Here is an 18,075-nt window from a genome sequence, read left to right as displayed (position 1 = left end):
TCTCTCTGTGTCTCGCATAGCAAAATAAATACAATTAAAAAAAAAAAAAAAAGAAAGTATCTTGAGTTTTTATTGATGATAAATAGTACATTAAGTTTTAATAGGTGACCACACAATATCTGAAGATGATAATTCTTTTTCTTATTTTAAAGATTTTTAAAATTTTTTTATTTTTATATATTTTTTTTAAGATTTATTTATTCATGAGAGACACAGAGAGAGGTAGAGACACAGGCAGAGGGAGAAGCAGGCTCCTGACAGGGAAGCTCCATGTGGGACTCTATCCTGGGACTCCAGGATTACACCCTGGGCTGAAGGCAAAGGCTCAACTGCTGAGCCTCCCAGTCATCCCTGTTTTAAAGATTTTATTTGAGATAGAGAGCAAGTGAGAGAGAGAGAAAGAGAGAAAGCATGAAGAGGGGGAGGGACAAAAAAAAAAAAATGGAGAAGCAGGCTTTCCTTGAGTAGGAGCCAGACACTGCGCTCTATCCTAGGACCCTGGGATTACAACTGGAGTGGAAGTCAGACACCCAACCAGCTGAGCCACCCAGGTGCCCTTGAAGATGTTCATTCTTAAAGTTAAACAAATAAAACCAGTTTCTCAGATTTAATAGGAAAAAATTAGTTGTTTCATTCATGGTTTTCAAAACAAATTTGACTTTCTTACTGCTTAAAGATTATGCAGGGCTTTATTTTTGAATCATTCACATAGAATTAGAATTAGGAACAGTCTTTGGAAGTTAGATTTTGGACAACATTTCAGCTCAAAATGATAGTATTTGAGAGTACTTGCTTGCATATAAAGTATTAAGGGTCTTACTACTTTTTCCAATGTTGGAAAACAAAGGTCTATTACTGAAGTTTCCTCTTAATGTAAAAAACAAAACAAAACAAAAACAAAAACAACAACAAAAAAACATAAATATTTAAAAACATAAACAAGCTCTTTATCAAAATAAGTAAATATATAATGACAAGGGCTACCGTAAGAGTTACCAGAGTAACAGAATGGAATGTGGTATAAAAAGAAATATTAAAAGTTTTAAGTATAAATGTAATGAGGGTGGTGCCTGGATGGTGAAGTCGGATAAGTGCCTGACTCTCCGTTTCAGCTCAGGTCATGATCTCGAGGTCATGAAATCTAGCCCTGTGGCCTCTGCCTCCATGCTCAGCACCAAGTCTGCCAAAGATTCTCTCTTCTTCTCCCTCTGCCTCTTTCCCCACTCACATGTGCATGCTTGATCTCTCTCTCAAATAAAATAGGTAAGTCTTAAAAAATCATAATAAATATAAGTGCAATGGATTTCAGTTGATAAATATTAAAAAAAACTGGTTTATTTACAAAGCAAAATATTCATTCAACACAAAATATACCTATTTCTGTGATTATGTGAAGATATTGTAAAATAATCTAAACAGATATTATATATCAATCTGTTCTAGTGGAAAAATAAATTAATATCCATGTCTGCTAGATGAATTGTATCTTCTAAAAATAAGGAGTTACTTCCACCTCAAATTAACCTTCAGGTATCATAGTTTTGGTTAGCATGTGTGCCTACCTTGAAATCCATTCTGACACAGGCAGTTAAAGATTCTGTAAAGATCAACACAAGTGCCCCCATTTGCACAGGCATCACTTAGACACTCATCTATCTCAATCTCACAGTTATTATTTAGAAACAAGCAAAATATTCACTTCATTATAAATGTGTCACTGATACACATTGCAGCTAAGTCTAAGATTATGTTCAGAATATATAAGATTTTCAACTTGTCTGCAAAAAATCAACACAGCACCTAATGTTGTCAACTAGGTATTTACTCTTTCTGTTTTTGTTTTGATGTAACTACAACTGTGGCTTTATTCTCCTCTCAGTGAACCTAGAAGAGTTCAAAATTTACATTATTTCCTTAAAATTAAACACATGCATGACTGTTTATATATGATTGTATAATGTTAACCAAATTGAGTATCTCTGATGCCTTTCCTTGAGAAACAGTCCGTTATATATATTTGAGTCCTTTCTGAAATTCCTTAAAAAAAAAACAAACAAACAGATTAAACCTTCTCAATTCCTAGATTCTTTAAGTTACTGTTAGCTTGCAAATTGGCCCCTGTACATAGAGGGCAAGAGGAGACAGAAATTTTGTATTTCTTCTATGATTTCTAATCTGTTGGCGTGACGTTGTTCATAATATTTCCTATGATCTTTTAAAGTTTCTGTAATATTGTAATGATGTCCCCCTTTCATTCCTGGTATTGATAAAGTGTATGTATGTGTCTCTGTCTCTCTTTTCTTAGTCTAACTAAAGATTTATCAATTCTATAATCTTTTCAAAAAACCAGATTTTTGAGTGGTTGATTCCCCATATTGTTTTCTGTTTTCTACTTTACTGATTTCTAAGTTGTTTTTCTCATCAATTTCCTATGGATTTAATTTCTTTTCTTTTCAAGCTTGTCGAGGTATAAGCTTAGATGACTGACTTTAGGTACTTTTTTCTAATATAAACATTGAAAGCCATACACTTTAAACACTTTTGTAGCATACATTTTGATTTTCTGTATTCATTTCCATTCCACTCAAAAATTTTTTTCAAATATCTCCTGTTGGGACACCTGAGTGGGTCAGTGGTTGAGCGTCTGCCTTCAGCTCAGGACATGATGCTGGGGTCCTGGGATCGAGTTCAGCATTGGGCTCCTTGCAGGGAGCCTGCTTCTCCCTCTCCCTGTCTTTAAAATCTTAAAACAAAACAAAACAAAACAAAACAAAAAAACAAATATCTCCTGTCATATTTTTTTGTGTTATTTAGATGTAGTTTAATTTCCCAAATGCCTTTCTGGAGTTTTTAGTTAATTCCATTGTGATCTTCTTAAACCTAATATATTGTCCATGTGGAGGATTTTCTATGTGTCTTTAAAAGGAATACATATTCTCTCATTTGGCTGTAGGTGGGTGGAGTTTTCTATAAATGTCAGTTGGACCTGTTGGTTAATGTTCTCTCTTCCATATATTTACTGATTTTTCATGTAGCTGTTCTTTTGGTTATTATGCTGAAGTTATTGAAATCTCCAATACCTCTTAATTAATGTATTTCTCTTTTGAAATTTCATTTTTGGTTAGTGCATATTGGAGTTTTGTTGATAGATAATGCATATACTTATAGTTGTCATGTATTTCTGATGTATTGATCCTTTTGTCATCATGAAATTTTGCTGTCTCATAACATTTCTTGTCTTACACTCTATTTTGTCCAATATTAAGAAAGCCTATTAAGAAATAGGTTCAGATAATTAAAGAACACTGTATTTAAAGATTAAAATATGATGAAAAGTTCATAGCAAGTATGAAATTCCAATAGAGAAGAACTATAAAATAAACAATTAAAAATAAATTCTATAAAAAAATAAATACATAAATAAATAAATTCTATACTTGAAAATTGAAATAACTGAAATGAAAATTTTCTAACTGGGCTTAATAGTAGGTATTAGATGACTAAAGAAAGTCTCAGAACTCTAAAACAGATTAATAGAAATTACATATGATAACCAGAATCCTCTAGCATCCACTGAAACACTAATCCCATAAAATTTAACTTTGTTGCCAAATCATTGGCCTCTGTTGCATAACATGAAGTTGGGTTTTAATTATATTTCTAGGTTCCCACTTCTATCCCTTAAATATCCCACAGTCCATTTATAAATATAGTTAAAAAGAAACAAGTACTAAATTCCTATGGAGTAATTTTTACTCGTTTGAACTTTAGTGTGCATAAAAACCAGATTATAGGGATCCCTGGGTGGCGCAGCGGTTTGGCGCCTGCCTTTGGCCCAGGGCGTGATCCTGGAGACCCGGGATCGAATCCCACGTCGGGCTCCTGGTGCTTGGAGCCTGCTTCTCCCTCTGCCTATGTCTCTGCCTCTCTCTCTCTCTCTCTGTGTGACTATCATAAATAAATAAATAAATTAAAACCTTAAAAAAAAACAGATTATATTGATGCAAACTTTAAGAAACAGCTATATGAAACTCATCTTGTGTCACCTGCAAAGATGTCTTAGAGAAGTTACCCATATCCTCTCTAAGAGGATCAAGTTAGTGGTCCATCTAAAATCCTTAAGATATGGCCTTTTAGCCATATTCTTGAATTCCTTTTATAAACCCACACTTTGTTCCCTCTAGCTTTGACATTGAGACTAAGTTTCTTTTTTTTTTTTTTTAAGATTTTATTTATTCATGAGAGTCAGAGAGAGAGAGAGAGAGGCGAGACAGGCAGAGGGAGAAGCAGGCTCCACTTAAGGAGTCCAATGTGGGATCTGATCCCAGTACCCCAGGATCACGCCCTGAGCCGAAGGCAGATGCTCAACCGCTGAGCCACCCAGGCACCTAGGGACTAAGTTTCTATATTCTATTTTAGTTGTCTCAAATCTTCTTAAGGACAGGCCTGACTGGTACACGCAAAGAAGTGGGCAGATAGGTAAATGGATTAGTGGTATGATTTAGGGAACCCAGACTGATTTGCTTTGGAGCTCCTGTCTCAGCTTTTCGGAATGAACTTTGAAAAGGCTCCTTCACAGAAATTTCAGGGACTCAAGGTCCTTGGCAGGAGACATTACAATAGGCAACATTTTTATAGAGAGATCCAGAAGAGGCTATGAGGGGAAAGCCACATGTCTTTTGGTAATCAAATGAATTAGTCTATGGGTATAAATAGCCAGAAATATATGGGGTGGTTCTAGAGTGAGAGATTACATTAAAATGAATAAAGTATAAAGAATAAGAAATCTAACAGCGATTGCTTGGATTTGAATTATAGCTGTCACTTACCAGATGAGAGACATAAGCAACTTAATATACCCTCTATTTATCTAAATCCCACACCTTTAAAATAGAGATAAGAACAGTACCCACTTTCTAAGGTTGTTATAGGGACTACAGAAGTAAGTAGATGTAAAGATTGTAAACACTGTGTAATTGTGACACAGCTGGTTTGATCTGGAGATATGTAAACCATAAACTAAAATAGATAATTTTAGAGACCATTACTTTAAACTTTTGTCTGAAAAATCACTTGTTTCTAAAATCATAGGAAGAGAGAGATGCACAGAAACTCAATAAAACATTTTTTCACAGTTAAAAGAAGCAATCTTTTATTTTGCAAAATGGGAAATCATGCTCTGTTTTGGCATATAAGCTATAGTATCTATAACAGAGTTGAATAAAATACCACCTTCAGGCTCTCAGTTTGATTATATAAGTATATGCAAATATATATATATACTCATATATATACACAAATATAAAATATATCACAATACGCATATATATATGTTGTATATATATTTCAAATTTGCAAGAGATTGATAAGCATATTTTACAATTTATCAGCTTTCAACTTTTTCTAAAGGAATTTATTTTTCTCTTGTTAAGTCCATATTTCTGCTCTATATAATTCCTTATTTTTATAGAAACCACTATTATCTTATTCAAATATCTTAATCAAGTAGAGGTAATGATTATAAATTAACTTCAAAATATACTAAAATAGGTTTTTTACAATTAGCTACAAAATCTCTTTTGCATAATTGAATAATTTGCAGAATGATGTTATAGCAATCATGGCTGAATATAACACTGAAAACTTTATATTTCAAGAAATATAAAGAAAATATAGAAGAAAGAAATAAAGAAATAAAGAAATAAGGAAAACTTTATATTTCAAGAAAACTGAGGTTTAACTTCTGTGTTGTAGTGATTATAAAATTGAGAACCACGTATCCTAGCTTACCTAGTGATAGTCAAAGAACTAGTTATTTTTATGAGTTTCACACTAACCTTATATAAACTTATACATTTACATTCAAGTATTTCATGAGAGAGGAGATATTTTCACAAAATGTTATTGAAATTGTTACAGTATTTATTTAAAAACAAACAAACAAAAACAAGTTGAGCATTGAACATGGTAAATAAAATCAAAACAACTTTCAATAAAAAACAACAGATTCTCTACCTTCAGGTCTGCTAAATAGAGACAAGCATTTTTAAACAGTTCCTTATTTTTTTTTCTGTTAGGCCTTATTTGCTCATTCAAAAATGTTATTTGCTCTTTTGAGTTTTGTGAATTTATTGCAGATGTGGGTTTATAAAAGGAATTCAAGAAGACGGCTAAAAAGGATTTCAGAAGGGCCACTAACTTGATCCAAATATTACTAGCACACAGTGTGGAAGAAAAGCTGGTGACCAGTTACACCATTAGCAGTGCTCATTTTGTAACAATGCATTATTGATTCCAGAGGAAGAGTAATTGCTCTTAATCCCAAAGCCAGAAAGAAATGTCTCTAGAAGGTCTTCTTAGAGAGGGTATGGGTAACTTCTCTAAGACATCTTTGCAGGTGACACAAGATGAGTTTCATATAGCTGTTTCTTAAAGTTTGCATCAATATAATCTGGTTTTTATGCACACTAAAGTTCAAACGAGTAAAAATTACTCCATAGGAATTTAGTACTAGTTTCTTTTTAACAATATTTATAAATATTTTAACAATATTTAACAATATTTCTTTTTAACTATATTTATAAATGGATTATGGGATATCTAAGGGCGCAGGTAAATTTAGATCTTCCCTAAAAGGTATTTTTTCCTCCAGTCCAATAAACATTGGCTAAAAATAAGTTTTAGATTATATTAATATATACTGGGGAGCTGATATGTTGCTTTCACTATAAAATCAAATGTTTTTTGATTGTTTGTTTCAGCAAATAATTGAGTTACACAAATACTCAGAACAGGGTGATGTAATTTTATGGAAACTGAAAGCGTATTGTCAAAGCAAAAGTTTCAGCAAAGTTAACCAAGCAAGAAAAACTTGATCCAAGACTATTATCATGGAGAAAATAAGTCAGAACTCACTCTGAGCGTGGCTACACTGTCACAAATGATGAGAGGGTTTTTAAGAGCTATGGCCTATGATCATAGGCTGTATTTTCTACTAATTGGCCTCCCAAAAGAAAAGTAAACTTTCTCAGTCTTCAGCACAGGAGGCATTTTTACCACTTGGATGAAGTGCTCTAAGAAAAGGGGCTCTCTGGTTAAGCCACTTGGATTCTGTAGAGCAATAGAGTGAGAAGAAAGGCAAGAAGTCAGGAAGAAGACTGTCTTTGGTCAAATTATGAGAAACCTGAAGGCTGTGTTGGCCTTATTAGTCCTGTGTCTTGTGGCTGATACGATACTGGTATGAAAATTCCTACAACCCTGGAATTCCCAAAGAGTAGAAGGAAATAATAAAATATTAATTCATATTCTTAACATGACACTCCTCACGTTCTGGTTAAGTCTGAGAAACAAGAGTCCACCTCATCTCCACACTTAGTGAATGAGAACAACACATCCTCCCTCAGGTTATGATTCCTAAACATGTCTCTGAGCTCTCTGACCCCTGTTATCCCTAATCAAGCTGAATGCTATGCTGTTACCAGCCTATATTTCTAAAAGACAAATTCGATGGAGTTTCAGTCTCCGACTGATCCCCACCCGTTACGCATATTTTGAAGCTCATCATTAATGTAGTGCTAAATCATGAAGACAGGAGATTTTTCATCTCAGAACATCCCAGGTGTCTGACAGTATACCTACCAGTAAGGCTGCAAGGCTGCTGTGGCTGCTGCTGCTGCTGCTTCTACTTCTTCTTCTTCTTCTTTCTTTTTTTTTTTTTTTTCAAATTTGACACTTTAGTTTTAAAATTCATGCAAATCTTGAATTTTACAACCATATTTAATACTTATTAAGATATAGATCATTCTATAACACAGTATATATAAATTTGTATGGAAACTTGACAAGATGATGCTTCAGTTACTCTTGTGACTTTCACTAAACCTTACACAGTCCCCTAGGGTATAGTGCTCTAGTCTGAGTTCAGACTTAGAGAATAAAGTAGAAAGCTCCCAGTATAGTAAGTAAAAAGCTCCCGGTATAGTCTACAGAAATATCAAAACTTGTACCTGGCTTACCTTCTAGGCAGTATCTTTCTTATCCTGACCTTCTTTTCATGCACCTTCTCCTCCAAGCAATACCAACAACTTTTTAAATGCCTGTGATTTTGCCTGGTTCCTTTTTTTAAAGATTTATTTATTTTCTCATGAGAGACACACTCTGAGAGAGAGAGAGGCAAAGACACAGGCAGAGGGAGAAGGAGGCTCCTAACAGGGAGCCTGATGCGGGATTCGATCCCGAATCTCGGGATCATGACCTGAGCTGAAGGCAGGCGCCCAACGGCTGCGCCACCCAGGCATCCCAGCTAAGCTCCTTTTTAAAACTTTGATGAAAAGTCATCTCAGGAGCCTCTGCCTATTTTTTCCAGGTACAGGCCATTTCCATCTTCTGTATTATTTATACCTTCCTCCGTAGGTAGTTGCTTATGTATCTGTCTCTTCCTTAAAAATCTATGTTTATATATATGTTATATATGTTTATATATCTTATATATATCTTATATATGTTTATAAATCTATGCTTATATATGTTTATATATGTTATCTATGTTTATATATAAAATATATATATATATATATATATATTCTGGCATTTATGGCACTTGAAATAGCTACTGACACATAATGATGCTCAAAAAATATTTGGTAAATGAATCAAAAATTATCAGTGACTGAATGCACAAAAATGACTATGGGATTGTATCTTCAAAGGACAGATAATCATTTCCAATCCTGTGTAAGACAATTTATTAACAAAAGACTAAATTCCAAATGATATGACGAATATCAAGTTTGTCAGAAATAAAATTTATGATTTATTCTTTTCAATTTCTGATTATGTTCCGCATGATTTGACAACAATAAGCTGCATTTAAGGTGTGCATATATATGACTTTAGAGCTTTCATTGCCAAAATGTAGATGGAATTTAAATGAGATTTCTAATTTGATTCAGTGAGCAGTAATAAAGTTTCTACTTGTTTGACAAATAAATTATTAAGCATAACAAGTTTGAATATATCTAATAAAAATAGTATCTGTTCATCTTTTAGTTTGTGAGTTTTAGGATATACAAACTGAATAATCAAGCATTCTATATCTTATTTTAAAATAAGTTTTAGATGTTAATTTCTAGATAATCTTAATTTTCTTTCCTCATATATTTCCTGGTCTGTATTTCAATTCTGGCTAAAACTCACACAGATTCAAATTAGTTTTCCTTTTCTATGTTTAGCTAGCTTTTGATCTTTTCTTGATATTTTCTTCAGCCCAGTCTCTTCATTTGTTTGTTCCATCTAAGCTAAATCAGACTGTGATAGGTTTCTCTTCATGGAAACCATAAGGCAGGAGTGATCCAGTGATCAAAAAGAAATCCTAAAAATCAGATTCCTGTTTCATACATAGTATCTCAGACATTCTATGCTTTCATTACTCTGTCTCTTCAATTTCTTCATACTCCTTATCTTTTGTGATTTGCCTAAATACTAAAATTTTTCTGTTTCTTCTCCTGTCTAGTGATTGCTGCTATCATTTTTTATTTATTCATTCTTTCATTTAAACATACATTTTTCTACCTACTCTTGCCAGTTTACCTAAGTAAAACTATTAAATGATTTATAGAAAACATCAAAAATACCACATTTTCTACATAACAGACTCCCAAGCAAAATCTCCATTTCTAATTGGAACTCAAAGATTTAGCAACCTGTTAAGTATCAATTGACATCACCTGAATATCTTTTAGGCATCTCAAATTCAAAGTGGGCAAAACAAAACTAAGGAGCTCTATCTTCATTCTTCCTTATTAACTATGATAAACTGCAAAACCTGAGTTATTTATTCCTCTTTACTTTCACTGAATTTACCAGCAAGTCCTGGCAACTTACCTCTAAAAATATCTCAAATCTGTCTCCTTACCTCTATCACAATTACTAACGTCCAAGTCTATCATAATTATCTCCCTCCCAAGTGAGAATACCAATTATTTTAACTGTAATATTAAATATTCACCTCACTTTACTGTAGTCTGCATTCACATCCAGAGTATTTTTTAAAAAATAGAATATAATTATGATATATAAATCCAGTATGACAGCTTCTGACAGCACTTCAGATAAAATCAAATTTCTTTGCCTTTTATGATGTGGCCCCTAACAACTTTTCAGCCAACAACTCATACTACTTCTTTCTTGTTTACTTAGTTTCCAGACATTTTGTACTTCTTTAGGTTCCTAACATACTAAACTCATTTTTTTTTTTTAATCTGAAAGTCTTGGTAAAATTTAGCATAAGAACTTAATTCATTTATTTTAGAATATTATTTTTCTGAAGTTATACATAAATGACTTTTAATTCTATTATTAATGGAAGCATTATTAATCTACTCATTAGTTATTAGTCTGGAGGCTGGAGTTGCTGTTTATCCTACTGAATATTTTTTATTAGTATCAAATTCCTTTTTATGTGTATTTGGCTTTGTGTATGATTAATAATACTTTTTTAAAAAAAATCTACATTTATTATAAACAGATCTCACCATGTAGCATAGTATGTTAGGTTTCCTCTTGAGCAGAAAAGAGGGAGTTAAGGCATTCAGTACTGCTTCTGTACTTCTGGAGATAATAGAGTACAGTCTGGCCAGGAAGGTAGGGGAAAGGGTCTTTTAATTGCAAATCAAGTTGAGACTGTAGCTCTATCATTTATGACCCAGATCAACGTTGATGGCCAAGAAATGTGATCTAAAAGCCTAGGAGAAAATCAATACTTCCACCAATGATGGATTTAAATGAGGTAGAGACCCACAGTTAAAGGAAATATCTTTTCTCTTCCATTCCTCATTTCTACTTAGAGGAACCTTGCCTTAAAATTTTTGGTCTCTTTGTCTCTTCTATTATATCTCCCCCAAAATGGTGCTTTGAGTTACCAGCCTGTGGAAAACAGCCTTGGTTCAAAGATTCTAGGGTAAGTGGAGCTAATCTTTCAAAAGTCCAACTTGCAGGAGAGATGCTCACTGACAGGACAGGAGGTAGCAACCTCAGTACTCTGTTCTGCAACTGGATATACCTATTTGGACTCCATACAAAGCTATATTCCTCAAGATATTATCATTACTAAATTTAATATTTTGATTCTCTGTTGGATGGATGTGTTCTTACTACACGTAAGTTAAAACTGAGACATGACAAAAATGCTATTTCTTGGTTCAAAAACACACAAATCCAACAGGATTAATAGTAATATATTTACCCATAACAGCAGGAATTTACTTTCCCTCTATTCCTTCTATGGTATTATATAGTTTTGAACTGTTATAGAGTCTATGAGGTAAACTGGAGAAATTGTATACTAGGGCCTGTAACTGAAAGCTGAAAAGTGAGTATGTAAGATCCCGGAACAGGAGGGAGAGGGGCAAGACGGCAGAAGAGTAGGGTCCCCAAGTCACCTGTCCCCAACAAATTACCTAGATAACCTTCAAATCATCCTGAAAATCTCGAATTCGGCCTGAGATTTAAAGAGAGACCAGCTGGAATGCTACAGTGAGAAGAGTTCGCGCTTCTATCCAGGTAGGAAGACGGGGAAAAAGAAATAAAGACACAAAAGGCCTCCAAGGGGGAGGGGCCCCGCGAGGAGCCGGGCTGAGGCCGGGGCGAGTGTCCCCAGGACAGGAGAGCCCCGTCCCGGAGACGCAGGAGCTGCACCGACCTTCCCGGGGGAAAGGAGCCCGCGGGGAGTTGGAGCAGGACCCAGGAGGGCGGGGATGCCCTCGGGCTCCGGGGACACTAACAGACACCTGCGCCCCGGGAGAGTGCGCCGAGCTCCCTAAAGGCTGCAGCGCGCACGGCGGGACCCGGAGCAGCTCGGGGGGGCTCGGGGACGGCTCCGCGGAGGGGGCTGCGGGGCGGGAGCTGCTCGGAGGGGCTCGGGGGCGGGTCCGCGGAGGGGGCTGTGGGGCGGGAGCGCGAATCCAACAGCGCTGGCCCCGGAGCACAGGGCGCCGGGACACAGCCCAGGATCCCGCCTCCCCCGGGGCAGGCAGAGGCCGGGAGGGCCCAGGACAGCAAGGACGCTCCTGCCCCGAGCTGAGCAGATCAGCGGCCCCGCCCCGGAGCCAACAAGCCCTGCAGACGGAGAGCTCTGTGGTTACTGAAGGGGCTGACTCCAGGGCTCCAGAGCTGGCCCCGCCACTGTGGTTGTTCCTCCTGGGGCCTCACGGGGTAAACAACCCCCACTGAGCCCTGCACCAGGCAGGGGCAGAGCAGCTCCCCCAAGTGCTCACACCTGAAAATCAGCACAGCAGGCCCCTCCCCAAGAGGACCAGCGAGACGGACCAGTTCCAGGGGAAGCCAAGGGACTTAAAGTACACAGAATCAGAAGATACTCCACGGTTTTTTTTTTTTTTTTCTTTTTGATTTGTTTCTTTCCCCCACCCTTTTTTTCTTTCTCTTTTTCTTCTTTCTTCTTTTTTCTTTTTCTCTTTTCTTTCCTTCTTTCTCGCCTCTCTTTTTCTCCTTTTCGCAATACAACTTCTTTTTGGCCACTCTGCACTGAGCAAAATGACTAGAAGGAAGACCTCACCTCAAAAGAAAGAATCCGAAACAGTCCTCTCTCCCACAGAGTTACAAAATTTGGATTACAATTCAATGTCAGAAAGCCAATTCAGAAGCACTCTTATAAAGCTACTGGTGGCTCTAGAAGAAAGCATAAAGTACTCAAGAGACTTCATGACTGCAGAATTTAGATCTAATCAGGCAGAAATTAAAAATCAATTGAATGAGATGCAATCCAAACTAGAAGTCCTAACGACGAGGGTTAACGAGGTGGAAGAACGAGTGAGTGACATAGAAGACAAGTTGATGGCAAAGAGGGAAACTGAGAAAAAAGAGACCAACAATTAAAAGACCATGAGGATAGATTAAGGGAAATAAACGACAGCCTGAGGAAGAAAAACCTACGTTTAATTGGGGTTCCCGAGGGCGCCGAAAGGGACAGAGGGCCAGAATATGTATTTGAACAAATCAAAGCTGAAAACTTTCCTAATCTGGGAAGGGAAACAGGCATTCAGATCCAGGAAATAGAGACATCCCCCCCTAAAATCAATAAAAACCGTTCAACACCTGGACATTTAATAGTGAAGCTTGCAAATTCCAAAGATAAAGAGAAGATCCTTAAAGCAGTAAGAGACAAGAAATCCCTGACTTTTATGGGGAGGAGTATTAGGGTAACAGCAGCCCTCTCCACAGAGACTTGGCAGGCCAGAAAGGGCTGGCAGGATATATTCAGGGTCCTAAATGAGAAGAACATGCAACCAAGAATACTTTATCCAGCAAGGCTCTCATTCAGAATGGAAGGAGAGATAAAGAGCTTCCAAGACAGGCAGGAACTGAAAGAATATGTGACCTCCAAACCAGCTCTGCAAGAAATTTTAAGGGGGACTCTTAAAATTCCCCTTTAAGAAGAAGTCCAGTGGAACAATCCAAAAAACAAGGACTGAATAGATATCATGATGACACTAAACTCATATCTTTCAATAGTAACTCTGAACGTGAACGGGCTTAATGACCCCATCAAAAGGTGCAGGGTTTCAGACTGGATAAAAAAGCAGGACCCATCTATTTGCTGTCTACGAGAGACTCATTTTAGACAGAAGGACACCTACAGCCTGAAAATAAAAGGTTGGAGAACCATTTACCATTCAAATGGTCCTCAAAAAAAGCAGGGGTAGCCATCCTTATATCAGATAAACTAAAATTACCCCGAAGACTGTAGTGAGAGATGTAGAGGGACACTATATCATACTTAAAGGATCTATCCAACAAGAGGACTTAAAAATCCTCAATATATATGCCCCGAATTTGGGAGCTGCCACATATATCAATCAATTAATAACCAAAGTTAAGACATACTTAGATAATAATACACTTATACTTGGTGACTTCAATCTAGTGCTTTCTATACTTGATAGGTCTTCTAAACACAACATCTCCAAAGAAACAAGAGCTTTAAATGATACACTGGACCAGATGGATTTCACAGATATCTACAGAACTTTACATCCAAACTCAACTGAATACACATTCTTCTCAAGTGCACATGGAACTTTCTCCAGAATAGAACACATACTGGGTCACAAATCAGGTCTGAACCGATACCAAAAGATTGGGATCGTCCCCTGCTTATTCTCAGACCATAATGCCTTGAAATCAGAACTAAATCACAACAAGAAGTTTGGAAGGACCTCAAACACGTGGAGGTTAAGGACCATCCTGCTAAAAGATGACAGGGTCAACCAGGAAATTAAGGAAGAATTAAAAAGATTCATGGAAACTAATGAGAATGAAGATACAACGGTTCAAAATCTTTGGGATGCAGCAAAAGCAGTCCTAAGGGGGAAATACATCGCAATACAAGCATCCATTCAAAAACTGGAAAGAACTCAAATACAAAAGCTAACCTTACACATAAAGGAGCTAGAGAAAAAACAGCAAGATGCACCCTATACCCAGCAGAAGAAGAGAGTTAATAAAGATTCGAGCAGAACTGAACAAAATCGAGACCAGAAGAACTGTGGAACAGATCAACAAAACCAGGAGTTGGTTCTTTGAAAGAATTAATAAGATAGATAAACCATTAGCCAGCCTTATTAAAAAGAAAAGAGAGAAGACTCAAATTAATAAAATCATGAATGAGAAAGGAGAGATCACTACCAACACCAAGGAAATACAAACGATTTTAAAAACATATTATGAACAGCTATACGCCAATAAATTCGGCAATCTAGAAGAAATGGACGCATTCCTGGAAAGCCACAAAATACCAAAACTGGAACAGGAAGAAATAGAAAACCTGAACAGGCCAATAACCAGGGAGGAAATTGAAGCAGTCATCAAAACCCTCCCAAGACACAAAAGTCCAGGGCCAGATGGCTTCCCAGGGGAATTCTATCAAACGTTTAAATAAGAAACCATACCTATTCTACTAAAGCTGTTTGAAAAGATAGAAAGAGATGGAGTACTTCCAAATTTGTTCTATGAGGCCAGCATCACCTTAATTCCAAAACGAGACAAAGACCCCACCCAAAAAGGAGAATTACAGACCAATATCCCTGATGAACATGGATGCAAAAATTCTCAACAAGATACTAGCCAATAGGATCCAAGAGTACATTAAGAAAATTATTCACCATGACCAAGTAGGATTTATCCCCGGGACACAAGGCTGGTTCAACACCCATAAAACAATCAATGTGATTCATCATATCAGCAAGAGAAAAACCAAGAACCATATGATCCTCTCATTGGATGCAGAGAAAGCATTTGACAAAATACAGCATCCATTCCTGATCAAAACTCTTCAGAGTGTAGGGATAGAGGGAACATTCCTCAACATCTTAAAAGCCATCTACAAAAAGCCCACAGCACATATCATTCTCAATGGGGAGACACTGGGAGCCTTTCCCCTAAGATCAGGAACAAGACAGGGATGTCCACATTTACCACTGCTATTCAACATAATAGTTAAGTACTGGAAGTCCTAGCCTCAGCAATCAGACAACAAAAAGACATTAAAGGCATTCAAATTGGCAAAGAAGAAGTCAAACTCTCCCTCTTTGCCAATGACATGATACTCCACATAGAAAACCCAAAAATCTCCACCCCAAGATTGCTAGAACTCATACAGCAATTCAGTAGCGTGGCAGGATACAAAATCAATGCCCAGAAATCAGTGGTATGTCTATACCCTAACAATGAGACTGAAGAAAGAGAAATTAAGGAGTCAATCCCATTTACAATTGCACCCAAAAGCATAAGATGCGTAGGAATAAACCTCACCAAAGAGGTAAAGGATCTTAAAATCTATAGAACACTTCTGAAAGAAATTGAGGAAGAAACAAAGAGATGGAATAATATTCCATGCTCATGGATTGGCAGAATTAATATTCTGAAAATGTCAATGTTACCCAGGGCAATTTACAAGTTTAATGCAATCCCTATCAAAATAACATGGGCTTTCTTCAGAGAGTTAGATCAAATTATTTTAAGATTTGTGTGGAATCAGAAAAGACCCTGAATAGCCAGGGGAATTTTAAAAAAGAAAACCATTGCTGGGAGCATCACAATGCCAGATTTCAGGTTGTACTACAAAGCTGTGGTCATCAAGACAGTGTGGTATGGCACAAAAACAGACACATAGATCAATGGAACAGAATAGAGAATCCAGAAGTAGACCCTCAACTTTATGGTCAACTAATATTCGATAAAGGAGGAAAGACTATCCACTGGAAGAAAGACAGTCTCTTCAATAAATGGTGCTGGGAAAATTAGACATCCACATGCAGAAGAATGAAACTAGACCACTCTCTTGCACCATACACAAAGATAAACTCAAAATGGATGAAAGATCTAAATGTGAGACAAGATTCCATCAAAATCCTAGAGGAGAACACAGGCAACACCCTTTTTGAACTCGGCCACAGTAACTTCTTGCAAGATACATCCACAAAGGCGAAAGAAACAAAAGCAAAAATGAACTATTGGGACTTCATCAAGATAAGAAGCTTTTGCACAGCAAAGGATACAGTCAACAAAACTCAAAGACAACCTACAGAATGGGAGAAGATATTTGCAAATGACGTATCAGATAAAGGGCTGGTTTCCAATTTCTATAAAGAACTTATTAAATTCAAGAGCAAAGAAGCAAACAATCCAATCATGTAATGGGCAAAAGACATGAAGAGAAATCTCACAGAGGAAGACATAGACATGGCCAACACGGACTTGAGAAAATCCTCTGCATCACTTGCCATCAGGGAAATACAAATCAAAAGCACAATGAGATACCACCTCACACCAGTGAGAAGGTGGAAAATCAACAAGGCAGGAAACCACAAATGTTGGAGAGGATGCGGAGAAAAGGGAACCCTCTCACACTGTTGGTGGGAATGTGAAGTGGTACAGCCACTCTGGAAAACTGTGTGGAGGTTCCTCAAAGAGTTAAAAATAGACCTGCCCTATGACCCAGCAATTGCACTGCTGGGGATTTGCCCCAAAGATACAGATGTAATGAAATGCCAGGACACCTGTACCCCAATGTTTCTAGCAGCAATGTCCACAAGGGCCAAATTGTGGAAGGAGCCTCGGTGTCCATCAAAAGATGAATGGATAAAGAAGATGCGGTTTATGTATACAATGGAATATTACTCAGCCATTAGAAATGACAAATACCCACCATTTGCTTCAACGTGGATGGAACTGGAGGGTATTATGCTGAGTGAAATAAGTCTATCAGAGAAGGACAGACAGTGTATGGTCTTATGCATTTGGGGAATATAAATAATAGTGAAAGGGAATAGAGAAGAGAGAAGAAATGGGTAGGAAATATCAGAAAGGGAGACAGAACATAAAGACTCCTAAAAACCAACAAAGTAGGGGTGGTGGAAGGGGAGTAGGGCGGGGGGTGGGGGTGACTGGGTGACGGGCAATGAGGGGGGCACTTGACGGGATGAGCACTGGGTGTTTTTCTGTGTGTTGGCAAATTGAACACCAATAAGAAATAAATTTATTATTAAAAAAAAAGATCCTGGAAAGGTGAGATCAGACAAGGGCTTCTGCTTAATCTTGATGTGCACCTCCAGATTTGACCACAAAGTCCAGTTACCAGACATGGAAGCAACTTGAGCAACTTGAGACTTAATTCCTTATGTGCATAAATTCCCAGAAAGTCCTACATCTAGTTTTCCTTAATTAAGAGTCTCCACATACTGAGCCTGTGGTTGTCTAACAACTGAGCATACACAGTAGGTAGAAACAAATGGACATGTATGTAAAATTTGGGGTGACACAATAAGATCATCACAGGGACTCTTATGAATTGAAAGTATAATCACAACTGTGATATGTTTTATTGACTACAATTTTTCTTCTACAGATTACAAATTGTGGATTGATTTATACTGATTAAACCTTTTATTTTAGTCTTGAAAATTAATTCACAGGATATACTTATTAAAAGTTATTTATCTGAGAAAGCAAAAACTTAAATGAAAAGATGAAAAATCAGATTTATTGTGATTTTTTTTTACA

General features: G+C 36.8%; 1 protein-coding gene and 1 long non-coding RNA gene across 2 annotated transcripts in view; one reads left to right on the top strand and one right to left on the bottom strand.

Moving 5' to 3' along the window:
- The window catches only part of EYS (eyes shut homolog), a 1,513,100-nt gene that overhangs the window by 1,126,198 nt on the left and 368,827 nt on the right, over positions 1-18,075 (bottom strand). The window lies entirely within an intron of this gene.
- The window catches only part of LOC140636294 (uncharacterized), a 54,832-nt gene continuing 45,023 nt past the window's right edge, over positions 8,267-18,075 (top strand). Inside the window, exon 1 of the long non-coding RNA XR_012033580.1 lies at positions 8,267-8,365. This is a non-coding gene — a long non-coding RNA (uncharacterized lncRNA). The remainder of the gene's footprint in view (positions 8,366-18,075) is intronic.

Source organism: Canis lupus, chromosome 7 (assembly GCF_048164855.1).
Source record: "Canis lupus baileyi chromosome 7, mCanLup2.hap1, whole genome shotgun sequence".
NCBI classification, from domain to species: Eukaryota; Metazoa; Chordata; class Mammalia; order Carnivora; family Canidae; genus Canis; species Canis lupus.
This window is presented reverse-complemented; position numbering and strand designations above follow the sequence as displayed.